Genomic DNA, 16,476 nt, shown 5'->3' with positions numbered 1-16,476 from the left:
TTTTGCATCACACATATCAGTAAAACTGAATACTGTCTTCTTTCTTCTTAACACTTACATGGCCATGCTCATTGCCTTAATAGTTAATATACACAGAGGTTATATTAGTCTCGCTAGTATTGAGAGCACATAGTATCATTTAAAGTTACTCTAACAGTAGGTAAGATGATCCTTTTAGCACACATCTATTTCTACTCCATTTTAGTCCCTGTTAAAGCAGCCAATATATGTGAAAATTTGTGACATGCTGAGCACAGTTTCTGGTACATAATAAACATTTAATAAATGGCATTAGTTATAATCATTACTGTTAGAGAATTATAGCAAGTCTGTGTAGTTTCTCTTGAGGTTCTGAAAGGTTGGCTTCCACTTAAAGAAATAGTTAAGACATTTCCAAAAGATACAATGCAGACATGATCTATTTAAAGGAAGGGCCAATTTAACCAACAATTCAGAACAGGTGAAAAACCAACTGAAAAGCAACTGGTATGACCCTGAATGTGTCTGTAAAGACCTACTAACTGGGAAATAATGAGGGCTGAGGATACAGCTGGGCCATAGTCAGTGAGGCAGGTGACCATTTGTTACGCATTGTGTCAGTAACTCTGAGAATTATTTTGAGCAAATTAGAATGAGAACTCCATAATGTCATTCAATGCCGGGTTACGTGTACTGACCATGGTCATGCCATGGAAAAGCTGTTTTCCATTGTCCGTTTCTGATGAGGAGAAGTATACCAACTGTGGATTTGGTAGAGTGTTTTCACTAAATCTTAACCACTGTAACAAACATGAAATAGCCTTCAACACAAAAGTTAAGCTCCCTTTCTAGATCGCCGCCAGTCTTAGGCTACTGGATCTCTGGAATGACAACATGAACATATCCTAATTTTCTGTCTTATCTTAAAAAGTTCAAACAGTGACATATAAAATTACTAAAGAACCATCTAATTCAAGCATAGCCAAACATGGAAGTATTTCCAAAAGGATGAGCAATGGGATGGCTAACATTTTAAGTGCTAAATGCTTACGTGGATTATTTTATTGAATCCTCACTAACAGTCAGTGAGGAAGGTCCTATCATTGCATCATTTAAGAAACTAAGGAACAGAGAGGACATCTAACTCACAAAGGTGTCTAAGAGATTGAGTAAAGCTAAATACTATGTGTTCTATTAAGGAACAGATATTCATGTGTAACATTGCCAAGAGTAGTGTCAGAACAGGGGTGAGAGAAAAAGCCAAGATTCTATAAATGATGGAGAACAGGAGCTAAAAAAAGGAGACAGTGGATATCAACAAATTTTTCAATAAATTTGGTACTGAAAAGGAAAAGCCAAAAAAGTGAGCAGTAGCTAGAGGTATATATGGTACATACATAACGCTGTTTTGCAAGATTTCTTTTTTAAAAGAAATTTTAAAAAGAAAAAAAAGACTAAAATGTTAAAAATTTTAAAATGTGAAAATTTTAAAATATGAATGAGAAGTGTCTCAGAGAAAAGGACATTTATATATAAAGGAGAGCGGTAGAATATTCAAGGGAATATGCCTTGAGAAGGCGAAAACAGTGTATTGAGGGGACAAGCAGAGTGATAAGCCCTATATGGAGGGAGACCACTTGTCCCAGTTTGCCCAGGACAGTTCTGGTTTACACCTGTTGTCCTGCAATAATTATTAATAGAGTCCTCCTTGTACCTTCAAAAGTATCCAGGCTTCGATGATAAATTATTTGATCACTGTACTTAGGAAGAAGGAACTTCCTTCCTTGTAATAGGAAGGAGAAAGGGGGTATATTCCAGTATAAACAAGTTAATGAGTTTGGTAGATGGAATTTGAGAAAGCTCTGTTGGTTTCTATTTCCTTTAGGAAGTAGAAAGTAAGTTTATCTTCTGAAAATACTTCTGTAAAGGGAGGTGGAGAGCTGAGGAGAGTGGAAATGTTTTAAAATAGCTATTGGGAATGGGAGAGATGACTCACAAGGGTAACTAGGACTCCTACATAACATGAAAGTTTTAGTAGAGAATGGGACTGTGAATATGGAGTGACATCAATGTGCCTCACTGCAGAAAAAGTAGAAGATGTTCAGAAAAAGTAGAATGACAAATCCAAAGGCAAGATACAGGCACTGGAGTTTGCCAGGAAGGAAAAAAGGGCAAAGGATTTAACAATTATTGCAAGAGAATGGTTGAAGGAATTAATCATGGCATCTTTTCACACCAAATATACAAACGTAAGCTTAAACACTTATAGCATTGGCAATATGACAGACAAGATACCATGAATATCTCCCTATTACAAACACCCAGAATTGCTGGGTTAGTCATACAACCTGCAGGATATAATTATATCTCTAGCGACCAGGAATAACTAGAAATTGAAAAAACAGCAGAAAGCTCATGAGCTGGCTCTACATTGTCCTGAAGGTAAAGGCGCAGGTGTCCATCTCTATAACCTAGAATATTTAAGACTCTCAAGGGGATAGGAGACAAGGTCTTGGGCCCCTGTGAAGGAATGTTAGCCCTGAGAACCTTCTATAAAGCTGAGAATCATAGAAGTGCAAAGATGGACCAGAAAAAGTCCATCCAATGGTACATAAAGACAACGCAGAGGCTTGTTTTTCTACCTGAATTCTGGGTGTGAGAAAGAAAAAAAAAAACAAGTTTTCTTATAAATAAATCTATATTCAGTGCTTAGGACTATATCTCCTATAGGTTTGACAGTGAATTCATACTGCCAGCAGAGGCTGGTGCTGCCAAGCTAGAGAAATTAACATAAATATTGGTCCCAAACCAAAAATTTCTCAACAAAAAAGCTTTAAAAAATACCTTCCCCAGATTATATAGGATTTTCATAATAAAGCCACACTAAAGATGATTTCACAATGCAAAATTATAGCACCCACAGGAAACTGCCTTAAGTGAGAGCTTGCTGACACAATATACAAAGGGATCAAAACCCCAGGAAATTCAGCTAACCCAATGTGAGGCTTGAAAATAAATATGTGTAAACTAATTAAAGACACCAAAGGAGAAAGAAAAATACATAAGAAGAAGAAAAGCAGTTCTGATAAAGAATTAAATAATTTTAACAGATGCAAAACATAATTATAATTAAAATTCAATGGATGAATAATGGTGTTTTAGAGATAAAGAGATAACACACACATTAGAAGTCACCTCTTCAGAATTTAGAATGCAGTGCAGAGAGATGGAAAAGATAAAACTGAATTAAAGAAATAGTTATGGATATGCATTACAGAAGGAGAGAAGAGAGAAAATATGAGGATATACTTAGAAGCTTAATGACTGAGTACTAGCTAAAATTATTGAAAACTTTAAATCTTCAAGTGCGAGAAACACAATGAATCCCACCAGTAAAACCAAAGAGCAGATACGCTAATAGTTTCAGACCCAGATTCAACATAATAAACACCAAAGACAAAGAGGTGATCTTAAATTATTGAAGAAAAAACAGATTACTTATAAAGGACAACAATTAGGATGTCAGCAATAAAGAAACCAACACTTTCAACTATTCTTATTATTTGGTATAGTCTAGTGGAGGTGTTTTTCTTCATTCTTAATAAAAATCAAACTTTAAAATGTGTACACATGTGCTTCAATAATTTAATTCTGATCATTTATCTAGAGGAATTATATATATATATGTTCAAGATTATCACAAAGCTAAAAAAAAGATTATCATAGTTATTTACAACAGTAAAAATTTTTAAAGAATTTAAATTTGCAAAAAATAAAGTAAATTTGCATCAATAGGAAACTGACAAAAGTATGTGAAAAAATTCCAGGCAGCTATTAAGAATGAGATCAAGCTATACACTTCTACAATTACCTACCATATATGTGGGTAAAATATATGATTTGGGTCTGTTTTCTATCAGTGAGCCTCAGCTTCCTCATCTCTAAGATGGGGTAAAAAAAAATAGCCCCTACCTCTTAGGTTGTTGCAATGATCACATGAATTAATACAGGCACACAGCAAACATTATACAATTATTTGCTGTATTTATAATTATTTAATAAGTACTTATATAGTGCAATGTGCAAGGTTCTGTTCTATCTCATTAGAAATATTAACTCATTAGAAATTTTAATGTGTTCATAAGTGAAAAAGTTGAAAAAAGTACATTTTATATATTCTATATTAGAATATATGAACTAATAAGCTGTTAATAGTCACCATCTCTGCATGGAGAATTACATAGTAGGTAAATGTCTTGTCATACACTTTACACAGTTCTTTATACTTTTTAGATTTTTTTTAAATTTTATTTATTTATTTGACAGGCAGAGATCACAAGTAGGCAGAGAGGCAGGGAGAGAGAGAGAGAGGAGAAAGCAGGCTCCCTGCTGAGCAGAGAGCCGGATGTGGGACTCGATCCCAGGACCCTGAGGGATCATGACCTGAGCTAAAGGCAGAGGCTTTAACCCACTGAGCCACCCAGGTGCCCCTACTTTTTAGATTTTTATAAAGAGGAAGAATTAATACATGTATTCAAGTTTTGGAAAAAATTTATTTCTTCCAAACCTTATACGATTTTGATAAAGTGACATCATCTTTCTGTTACTGGTTTGATGTTATTGGTTTCTGTTATTAGTTTGCAGTTCTGCTCCATTCTGCTCTAGACCAAACTAAGGGATGAGAAAAGTTTTATCAAGGGCAATTGGTTCCTATGTTGATTAGATATTCACAACACCTGGGCACTGGCTGAAGAACTGGGGTAGAGGGTGAGGTCCTGATGAAAAGAACATGAAACACGCCGTTACCTTGGGGGAATCAGTCCATAAAGACAGTAAGTTTGAGGCAAGAGGAAGGGAGTCACCTGGATGGAGTGAGAAGTGAAGGAGTTCAGAGGGCAGCACCGACTAGTGGGTTCTCGCCCCGCCTTTGACTCTTCTTTCTTACTTATCGGCAGACGTGGAATCTGTGATTCCATAGTGGCTTGGAGGCTCCAACACTAAAATTCAGTTTGGGTTCTGATTTCTCAGTGAGCATTTTCTCCATGTGGTTAGGTGTTATTGACTCAAAGTAAACAAAGGAAGTTCCCATGGAAAAGTGAAGCACTACCGCTAGGTAAGAACTATACAGGTATGCTGATTTAATACTGGGGCAGAAGTATCTATCATTTCCCAAATTCCATAGTCACCGGAAATGCAGAAAAGAGTGGTCCATCTCATAACAGTGGAGGCTCTTCCTTTGGAAAGTTTAACCCCTGTCTCATGTACCTCTGTGACAATGGCCTTTCAAACAGGTTTCATGGCAGGATGTGATGAGGGCAAGGGAAATGTCCATATCACATTCCATACAGTCTAAGATGTTCATTTTTAAATATTTTACCATGGCTAGGGTGAATCTCAGAGATGCTAGCTCCTTAGAATCACCACTGGCTAATATTTGTTTTCTTTGTTGTGCATTTTAATATCTCTGAAATTCAGGTTTTTCTTACCAGTCTTAAAGACAATCACACTTGGTTTGTGGTTTCTGCCCTCAAGCTGAGATCATTCTCCAAATATAAGAATGAAGATATAAGGATAAAACAAAAATAAATCAATCATATCAGCTCATAAAGATCTCCTTATATTTAACTCGAACTATTCCTTCCTCTTCAGATCATTTCTTTCAATCAGTTCCCCACAGAGATGAAAACACCATTTTCAGTGGCATGATCTAATGTAACCCCCCACTCCCCACTAGCACCAATTATATTTGCTATTAGTTTTGTCAGGTTGAAAACAGAGACAAAGACACTTTTCGGTGCCCTACAGAAGAAATTCTGAATCAAAAGAGTTTCTCCAATCTGCCTCATGTCCCACTTTAGGTATGGTGGGTATCCAAAGAATGATCCATGCTGTCTCTGTTATGTATCCCTACTGAATCAGTTTTCTCCAAGTACTCTAAAGGCCAGGAAGACAGACACTCAGTGGCACAGGAAGTGGCAATGGAATGGGATGATTTGGACGGCAGGACTGAAGTTTTTAAGGAGAGATTGCATCATGGAGGCTTTGGATGACCTCTAAAATGCAAGATTCTGATTTTCACTTTCCTGCTTTTGACCAGAGGGATATTCTCTCTTTAAAAAATCATGTTGAATAAACACTACACCACAGAAATTAAACACTTTTAATATAATTTTTTTAGCAAAGAAGTCATTGTTGAGTTTTTTAATCATCGAAAAAGATCCACTTAAAAAATTACAAATATCTAATTTTCTTGTATTTCCCTATATTCTTACATGATTCCCTTATATGCTTTGACTTAACTGTTATGAAATGATTTATTTCACTGGAGCTGAGTGTCGATTTTATTACTTTCTGTGAATTTCACATTCAGATAAATTCTGCTTTGTGTATACAAACTGATTAAGTGCAGAATACTTGAGACTCCATTAAAAATAAATGTATTTTGGAACATACTGGACTCCCAGTCAATTGCATTTTCTAGTATTACCTTGTTTACTCTTGGAGGTTTAAAGCCATGAAGGAAAAGACTGGGCAGAAGAGGAGCCGGAACCAAGGGAGGGTTCTCTGTCAGCAATCAGCAGTGGGGAGAGGTGGCTTAGCACCAGTACAAAGCTGCAGATGGGAGCCCTTGAAGCAGACCAAGACTAAGAACAGAATCCTCTGAGGTCGAGGGTTATTGTAGGCTTCCCAGGTGTTTAGACAATACCTCATTTGCTGGAGATCTCAAAAAGCAAAACCCTGTCTCAACACTTGAGAGAGGCACTTTGGGGAGTGAGGAGGGAAGGTGAGCCACCAGGGGAATGTAAGTGGCCTCAGTGCAGGAGCCCCGATCACCTGTCAAGGCCCTGGAGTATTGACTGTCTGTTTCTGTGCAGTCTGAAAGGCTTTCTCATGTACCCTTAGGGTTGACTTGGTCTATCAAAAGCTTCTTGGGGAAGATTTTTTGCAGATATATGCAGTATATCAGACTACAAGAGAATCCCAAAAAATAAAACTAAATCATTATACATATACATTATATATACATATATGTATATATGTGTATAAACATATATATGTATATATACATATATATGTGTACATATACACACACATACATATAAACATGCATACACACACATAATGTCCCAGAGGCAAATGTCAATAGATCGAACTAGAGGAGACCAGCACTGTCTTCAAAAATGTTAGACTTCCGGCTGCCTTCTTTCCTAGAGATCAGCTTTCCTTATTGCATCCAGAAGAGTGGAAGCAATCATGCAATGTGGACACAACATTTGATTTGCTTTTTCCTTTGTTTATGCTGCAGCTCTTAATATGACAAATGCCACAGAGAGAGGTATTTAAACCCCAATGTGTGCTGTGTTCTCAGTGATTTGCAGTTTTAATAAAATTTGCGGTGGTCCTGTTCCCGGCATCAATTCCACTTGCCTGATGCCACTAACAGGTTTGATTTGCTGTCATGAGTACACTGTGTATCTAAAAACCAAACCAAAGAAAAAGGCATAAGTCTTTGATAGCCCTGGGGGTTATCACGGGGAATATTAAACCTGCATGATTAATAAGGTGCATGCTCTAAAAGAAGAGTTCTAGCCACTGATTTCCACTTAAGGGGCTATAACGTTGCATTCCCAACTAAAAAGTCCCATAGTGCTTTCGAGAAACAATGGTATAGCAGTCCTTTAGTTGAAGAGTTGTCCCTGAAGAAAAAGTTATATAATAATTATAGCACTGAACAGATACTACAAGTGAAAAATACAGGCCCTCTTTAACTGCAGGTTTGAAGAAAAAAAATGTGCCTCAAAGATTTGTCTTAAATTGTTTAATATACCATGGATGTTACATTATTTGAAAATGAAAAGTTACTGCAACCTGAAATACACATAATCTAATCAGAGTAAACTCTGATTTTCCTTTTTTAGGTATCAAAATGAGCTGCACAATTTCAAACATTCATAGGCAAAAAAGGAAACATTATTTCTCTTTAATGCGCTGATTTACGCAACAGAGACTCATCTCATACCATGCAAGACAGAGAAGGCCATGTCTCTACTGGCCTTAATTTCAAAATGTAACAACTTTGAATCCTGGAAAGATATAATAGAAAGCTTTTAGAACCCAATGGCAATATGGAATTCAAATACTATTACTTAAGTTATTTCCCTCAGGAATCAAATATATGACCTTCAAATTGTAATTAGTATATTCACTTCCATGAATGATAAACTAGTCAAGACATGATTTTTTTTAATAATTTATTTTTTTATAAACATATAATGTATTATTAGCTCCGGGGGTACAGGTCTATGAATCGCCAGGTTTACACACTTCACAGCACTCACCATAGCACATACCCTCCCCAATGTCCATAACGCCACCACCCTCTTCCAAGCCCCTCCCCCTGGCAACCCTCGGTTTATTTTGTGAGATTAAGAGTCTCTTATGGTTTGTCTCCCTCCCAATCCCATCTTGTTTCATTTATTTTTTTCCTACCCCCCAAACCCCTCGTTGCATCTCCACTTCCTCATATCAGGGAGATCATATGATAGTTGTCTTTCTCTGATTGACTTATTTCGCTAAGCATAATACCCTCTAGTTCCATCCACGTCATCACAAATGGCAAGATTTCATTTCTTTTGATGGCTGCATAGTATTCCATTGTATATATATATATATACCACATCTTCTTTATCCAGTCATCTGTTGATGGACATCTAGGTTCTTTTCATAGTTTGGCTACTGTGGACATTGCTGCTATAAACATTCAGATGCACGTGCCCCTTCGGATCACTACGTTTGTATCTTTATGGTAAATACCCAGTAGTGCAATTGCTGGGTTATAGGGTAGCTCTATTTCCAACTTTTTGAGGAACCTCCATGTTGTTTTTCAGAGTGACTGCACCAGCCTGCATTCCCACCAACAGTGTAGGAGGGTTCCCCTTTCTCTGCATCCTCGCCAGCATCTGTCATTTCCTGACTTGTTAATTTTAGCCATTCTGACTGGTATGAAGTGGTATCTCATTGTGGTTTTGATTTGTATTTCCCTGATGCCAAGTGATGTGGAGCACTTTTTCATGTGTCTGTTGGCCATCTGGATGTCTTCTTTGCAGAAATGTCTATTCATGTCCTCTGTCCATTTCTTGATTGGATTATTTGTTCTTTGGGTGTTGAGTTTGATAAACTCTTTAAAGATTTTTGATACTAGCCCTTTATCTGATATGTAGTTGCAAATATCTTCTCCCATTCTGTCAGTTGTCTTTTGGTTTTGTTAACTGTTTCCTTTGCTGTGTAAAAGCTTTTGATCTTGATGAAGTCCCAATAGTTCATTTTTGCCTCAAGGCATGATTTTTAGAGGGAACTTAAAGTACTGGCTAATGTACATGGGCTCCCGAGTCTAGAGTAAACTCCTGAATTCAGAATCTGGCCCCAACACTTGGGGAATGTCAGGTAGTTTCCTTAGTCTCTTTGCACCTCAGTTTCTGAGATACTTTGTATCTCATATGTTGTAAAAAGGATAAACTAAGATAACATATTTAAAGCTCTTACAAGACTGTACAGAGCCCTTGCTCAGATAATAGTTATCAGTGTTAGTTCTTGGACTAATGTAACTTCTGTGTAACAGAAGTGATGATTTTAAAAACACTTATGGAGATAATCATAGCTCTTTCATCCATGTGTCATCTTTATCTTTGAGGTAGAAGCAATCAAGTTCAATGGCAAAACAAAACAAAACAAAAACCTATCTTTTTCTTTAAAAGAGAGTTGATTTTTAACTTTGGTTGCATTAGAAGAGTAATCATGGGTGTTCAGTCTGAAGTGGTAATTCCATCCCCCGTTCCACAGATCAGGAAACCTGGGACTAGAAAAATCAGTACTTTCTCCAAGTTAGCAAGGACCTCAGACATCTTGGTTCTGAGGCCAGGATATCTTCCAGTTACCTGGCTCTTGAGTTCTCCCTTTCTCTGTGTTTGTTTCATAGACTAGAATGTGGAGTGCTCAGATGTTTTAGCATCAGACAGATCTGGTGCTAATCCTGACTCTGCCACTTCTAGTTACATGAGGCTGGATGATTTACTCAACCTTTGCAAGTCTACTTCCTCATTTGGGAAATGGGGGCCATATTACTTACAACATAGGGTTCTTAAAATGGACTAAGGTAGCATATATGCTGTGTCTACATGGGGGCTTCTGGATTGGCTGTTGGTGGTCTTCTTGCCTTTTTTTTATGTTTACAGTCTACCCAGAGAATATTGCTGGTTAGGTCTCTCAGATTTCATAAATAGAATGTCAACATTACCAACTGCTCCTCTGGTTTCCAAAGAGCATAAATCTACCTTTAATCAGCAATGTTTTACACTGGAATGCTTGGTACTTGTTAGAGATTATAACTTTGGTTTGGCCCTATTGGGACAAGTGATAAGAGAAAGCTTACCTAAGAAGCTATATGAAGATGTGCCTTTACTGGCAAAGGGGAAACGGGCTGTTTAGAGTCAACCTGTACAAAAAACATAGCATCCGCAGTAGGAAAATCAAAACAACCTTAGTGCACACCCTGGGCTTACCACATATTTAACTCACTACAGAAATAGCAGTTTGCCAAAAAATCTTGTTGAAAATATCGATCATTCCATCATTCATTACTTTAAGGTAAATATTAAGTAAAAAATTGCTTTAAAAATTAAGTGCCTGGGTGAGAGAGGAATGGCCTCTCCTGAGAAAGTGAACTTTTGTTTCCCTCCTTGTAGTGCGAATGCTGTAATTTATTTTTACTTTGTTTTTTTGTCCCACCTGGCACGTATCTCGGAATCCACGTTGCAGTATCTGTTACACTAAACCGACCAGAAGTCTCCTTTGCCCTGATACTAATGTGTTTGTTATTTCGTTTACTTTACTGTCACATCATTAACTATATTCACTTCAAAACCTCTATGGAAAGAAATGGAAAATAACAAAATTGATGGATGAATACAACTCTTCCTCCAAGGTAGTAGTTCTCAAACTTCAATGCACGTCAAAAGTCTCTGCAAATCTTATGGGAAGTTATAGCTCAAGGATGCATTCCCCAGAGATTCAGATCTAATAGGTCTGTGTTAGGGCCCTCTAACAATTTCCCAAATGAACCTTACCCAAGTAGTCCATTACCACAAATTGAGAAGCACTGACTTGAGGATTTCTACTTGGAATGTCTTTATTCCAAACAAAGGTTAAAATTTAAGGAAAAATCTTATCCGTAATTCATAGGATAAAAGTTAGGATAAACTTTAAACCTATTCACTACTGTATTTCTTGGAATGAGATTATTTCTAAGGATACAGAGATTAAAAAGATGGCTCACTTCTGGAAAAGTTTTCAAATTCAGTGAGGAAGATGAGCATGTAAGCAAGTAATTACAAAAATTAAAGTTCAAACATTTGCAATGATAGAAGTACAGGGCAGGGGAGATGGTGGGAGGTCAGGGAAAGCTTCAGAGAGGTGAGGTCCATCAAGGCTTTGATTGAGGAACAGATCCTATCACAGTGATGGGGGTGCGGAGAAGCAGATTTATCATGAGAGCACAGGGTGCTGCTGAGTCAGGGAGTAACAGACAGACTAGAGAGTATGAGACAGTATCTACTGGGGAGCCATAAAAACTAGAATGAGCCGTAATTTGACTTACAGACTAACACCGAGATTATAACATGTGGTGTCCTTTCTTAGACATGGTTTTCAAATGTCATTTCTTCAGCATGGGGACCTACAGTTTAGAGGCTGCGGTCCTATTTGGACATCTGGAACTCCATCTCAAAAACCACAGAAATGTTCCCAAGCCAAGCCTCTTTAGACAACCAGGATATCATGGTGTCTTAAGCTTAAGGTTATAGCTCCTGTTTCTTTTCCCAGTTAAAACTTCTAGTGAGCTAAAATAATAATAATAGTAATAATAATAATGTAATAATAATCATTATCTTAAAATTTAAGAAAATCTTGTTCTTACTAAATTTTACCTACTTTAATTGCTGTCAGAGCTCAAGTACCTTCCTTTTATGAGATTAGGTCAAAATGTGATTTAAAAGTGAACTAAGATTTTGATAAATGTACCATGGTTATGTAAGATGTTAATATTAGAGGATGGGTGAAAATTACTGGAAACCCTCTATACTATCTTTGCAACTCTTCCATCACTCTAAAATGATCTCAAAATTAAACCCTTAAAAAGGAGAAACCAAGAAAGGCTTCTGTCCTGGCAATTAAGCAGCTTAGCATCTCTTTCCATGAAACCCAGAATATACGCTTTTTTTAAAGAATGGAAAACTTGAATCACAACTGAAGTCCAACATCCTCCTTGCCTTATGGTTAAAGTTCTAATACCTTTTCAGAACGTTTGAGCCAAAATATTCTTATTATTGGCTCCCACCTCCATCTAGGACTAAACAAAGAACAAGTTAACTTCGTGTGGCTCTTACCTGATTTACTTGATAAACACTTCTTGCTCATGGTCATGATTCAACATCCATATTTACAAGCTGGGAAAATGTTATTATCTCGAAGGCCACAGAAATGTTTCCAGCCCAAGCCACTTGAGAGAATCGTGATGTCACAGAGCCAGGCCAGCCTTACTTTGAAGATGCAAAGGAAGGCTGTTTGTGAGGGGGCCGTGCATGTTTTCTGAAGGAGCCTGCATTCTGACTCCCTCAGAGACAGAGCCACAGTGGATAAACCTTACGCATTGCTCTGCTTCAAAGGAAACAGAAATGTAAACAGTGGCGGCACACCAGGGTCGGGTTTCTTTGCTTTAGCTACCAAGAAGTCAGCAAAGAAAATGTAGGTATTTACTCGGGTTTATTATTATTATTATCACATGTTCTTGACACATGTGATATCTTGACACATGTGTTATTATCACATGACTGGAAAAGAAAAGAAGAATCAATCCAGAAACTGAGTGCCACGGAGCCTCAATATGATTACTTTTCAACAGTCCCCTGAGCCAACTTTTTAAGTAAAAGGTAAAATAACTAAAACGACCCTTTTTGCTATCTGAGGTGCTTGTCTTCTACTAGGAATCGCCAAAGCAATAATTCTTAAAATACAGTGCTAGGTGAGACAAATGCAGTCTATTTAAGAATGAATTCAAACAATCTAGTATTGATTAGCATCCATGTTTTAATAAGGTCTCAACAATGGACTTCTCTTTCTACGGAATGATTCCTCTTCTCAGATAAGCGAGGAATGGATTTAAGTACATGCTTTTAACACCCACAAAAAGGGTACTCAACACGATAAATATCTGGAACATAGCTCCCTAAGGCAGGTTGAAATTTAAAAATAAAATACAACTTCTTTTTTTAAAGACAGATGGAGAAATAGCTTTCATCAGTCAGGAAGATAAACATTAGCTACAAATAGCTCTGGAAAAAAAAATAATAAACAAAAGAAAGGAAGAGCTAAAAGACTTGACTTCAAAATTAGCCTCCAGTACTTTCTAGCTGTGTGTTAGTCACTTTTTTAACTGCTTGGTGCAAATCATTTTATTGAAAAATGAAAAAGTCCTAGAATGGTGTCCTGACAGTACCAGATGATCAGAGATTTCTTGAAGCTTTTGTCTATGAAGAAAATTATAAACAATGCCAACCTACAAAGAGCAAGAATATCCAAAGGCCGCCTCTATTGAGATTTTGGTCTAGGTGGCCAGATTCCTGTCACCTTCTTGGGTCTCCTCATCCTTGCAGTCTTAAGGGATGGGACGCATCCCACAGTTCTGCCTGTTTACTCTTCTGGTCTCTTTCTTTCTTTCCACAAGGTCTATGTGACCTATGTGATCTTTTCTGCCAGGGAATCTTGAGGGCTTTCCCTCTTCCTATATAATACATTTCCCTTCAAATTTCTTCTCCAATCAACTAATACAGTGAATCGAATAGGAAAAACTTAATTTATCTTTCTTAAAATCAAATCATATTCACATACACACACGTTCAAAATTGAAGAGCAAGTATAAAAACAGGTGTTGTATATTCATGATTCATGATTTTCAATGGGATTTGACCTAACTGCCCTTTTATATAAATACAAATAAAAACATAGTCACAGAAGTAGAATATTAGAAAGAGGCTACTATTCTTTGATTTTGTGAGACTCTCTGTGTGTGTGTTAGTTTTAGTTCTGGGGGTAAATTAAGATAAGTAGGTAAGATAAGAAAGTTCAAAAGTAAGCAATCAGCATGGTGACCTGGGGCTAGTAAGCTTGGAAAAATGAAAATATTTGATGGATTTTTTTTGTTGTTGTTGTTCCAGTGGATAGGAACAGAAACTAAGTCTTGTGGGTGGTAATTATAAAGAGACTGATTTTCATTTGTTTTAGAATATATTCCTTTTTTTTTTAACAGTATTTTAAATGGGTTGCTATGATAGTACTAAGTTCACCATAAATCCAAGTATTCAAGAAAATGATGGATATACTGTTTAACTCAGATGTTGATTATATCTGCAATTATTCCAATAAGAGAAGTCTCTGATTCTCTATTCTAAATGTCTTCTTGAACAATTTCAAGAAAGTAGAAAAGGAAAATGAATCACTACCCAGCTCCTTGTTTAAGTATTTTCTTCTTTTCTACAAGAGACTGTGCTAAACTTTAGGGGGAGAAGAACACATAATGAAGGTAAAGTGTGCTATGCTGTTCCCGGCCTCCACCCCGCAATGGAGATTACACATCAGTTTGGATGACAACACTGATGCATTATACATAAAACAGTTAAATGGGAATAAAGACCATGAAGCCAAATATTTAAAAATCGATAGGTGGTAAAACAGTAGGTTTTATCTACTGAACTCTGAACTCAGAGGTCAAGAGGGATCATAGGCTAAGCAAGCAGGATACATGGAAAAACTAGGCCTATAACCTGACCTCGAAATGACCAACAATCTCCTAACACCAAATGAGTGTACTCAAGCTTAAATAGGTTTTGTAGATTATTCTTGCATCATTTTCTCTAATTTAAAATAATATCAATTGTGCGTGCATGTGTGTGAATGCGGTCTCTACTTGTATAAATATATATGCACGTATAAATACATCTGTATAGAGCTGTATATCTGCACTTATGCCTAGAAAGAAATGTTGAGAGTCTCTATATGAAAATATAATTTCTAGTCTAACTTTTAGGCCTCCTCTTAGAAAAATGGTAAATCATAGACAATCTTTCATCTCTTGAGTTGGTTTTGAGGATCCACAGGGGAGGAAATGGGTGCATTCTTTCAAAACTTCACACTGCTCCCGATTCCAAACAAATCAAGCAAGATGAACAGAGGCAAGTCAGCATGGTGTATACTCTCAGGTACAGTCCAGTAAAAGATCAAAGCAAAATTAAGCAAAATTGAAAGGAGACTGAGAATGTACCTGCACTTGCTCCAGAACTCAAAAAAGAGTAGTGCGTGAGGGAAGGGAAAAACAAAAATGATGAGCGAGTAAGATTCTCAAAATTTACTGAGGACTTTGAACTTTAGTGGAAAAAATTTTTGGAGATAATAGCTGCCAGGGAATGAAGACACTTCGTATTCCCGAGGAGTCCCAAACCCATCCCAGCTACTCACAGATAGTCCCTTGGCTGGTGAAAAACAAAAATAGTAAGATTTGGAAATAAGCACATTTGTGTTGAGGAACTAGGAAAACATGCTTAGCCCAAAGGCGTTCAAATGTAATTTTTCAGGGCTAATCTGGCCCAAACATGGACCTTCATTTATTTTTCCTAATTAATATCTGTGTTAGAAACCAGGGATCTCTACAGTTTCAAATATCCACAAGATCAGTTTTCAGCATGAAAAAAACTAGTATCAAATACCAGGCAATCTTGGGGTTTTGTTAAAAAAAACAAGTACTTTTCTTTGTTTAGGTACATTTGACAGAAAGTTTCTAACTCTCCTTGTCACCATAGATGTACTCAATTTAACAACTTTTAAGTTGTCTTTGACCTTGAAAAAAATGAAAGAGGAAGGTACCACTGACGTGGTTGATGGAGGCAGGAATGTTCAATCACAATAAAATTTAAAAGGGGAAATTGTAAGTTTGCTTACATTTAAGGGGATTGAGTATTAAGTACAACAATGAGGGTTTCTTACTATGAAGCCCGTTAGAACAGGGAATTAAGTATGAAAACTGGATTGTGGCGTTTCTGGCTCTGAACATACAGCAAAGCTCTGAGTCCCAAATTCCTTGTCTGGAAAATGGGCTGAGTATTATCAATGCAAAGGGATAGTGTGTGCACATACCCAGAACCTAGGACTAGCTATGCAAATACATTCTTAGCATTCAAGGTCCTTAACAATAGCATTGCTATTTTATACTTATAAGCAAACACTACAGCGTTTGTTGGCTTGTTACAAATTTGAAGAAGAAAGGCCTACATGGACACAAACTTTCAGGGAAGAAAAACAGAGCTCTATGTGTGATCTACCTCTGATATAGTTATCATATTAAACATTTTGGAACTACTAATTTGGCAGTTGTCTCTTTTCTGGGACTTAAAA

The 16,476-nt window shown here is 36.9% G+C and overlaps 1 protein-coding gene across 3 annotated transcripts in view; it reads left to right on the top strand.

Moving 5' to 3' along the window:
• The window catches only part of MUSK (muscle associated receptor tyrosine kinase), a 90,609-nt gene that overhangs the window by 22,361 nt on the left and 51,772 nt on the right, over window positions 1-16,476 (top strand). The gene's annotated exons all lie outside the window — the stretch shown is intronic.

This window comes from Neovison vison, chromosome 9, assembly GCF_020171115.1.
Source record: "Neovison vison isolate M4711 chromosome 9, ASM_NN_V1, whole genome shotgun sequence".
Classification (NCBI taxonomy): domain Eukaryota; kingdom Metazoa; phylum Chordata; class Mammalia; order Carnivora; family Mustelidae; genus Neogale; species Neogale vison.
The sequence above is the reverse complement of the archived record's forward strand: the minus strand, read 5'-3'. Positions and strand labels throughout refer to the sequence as shown.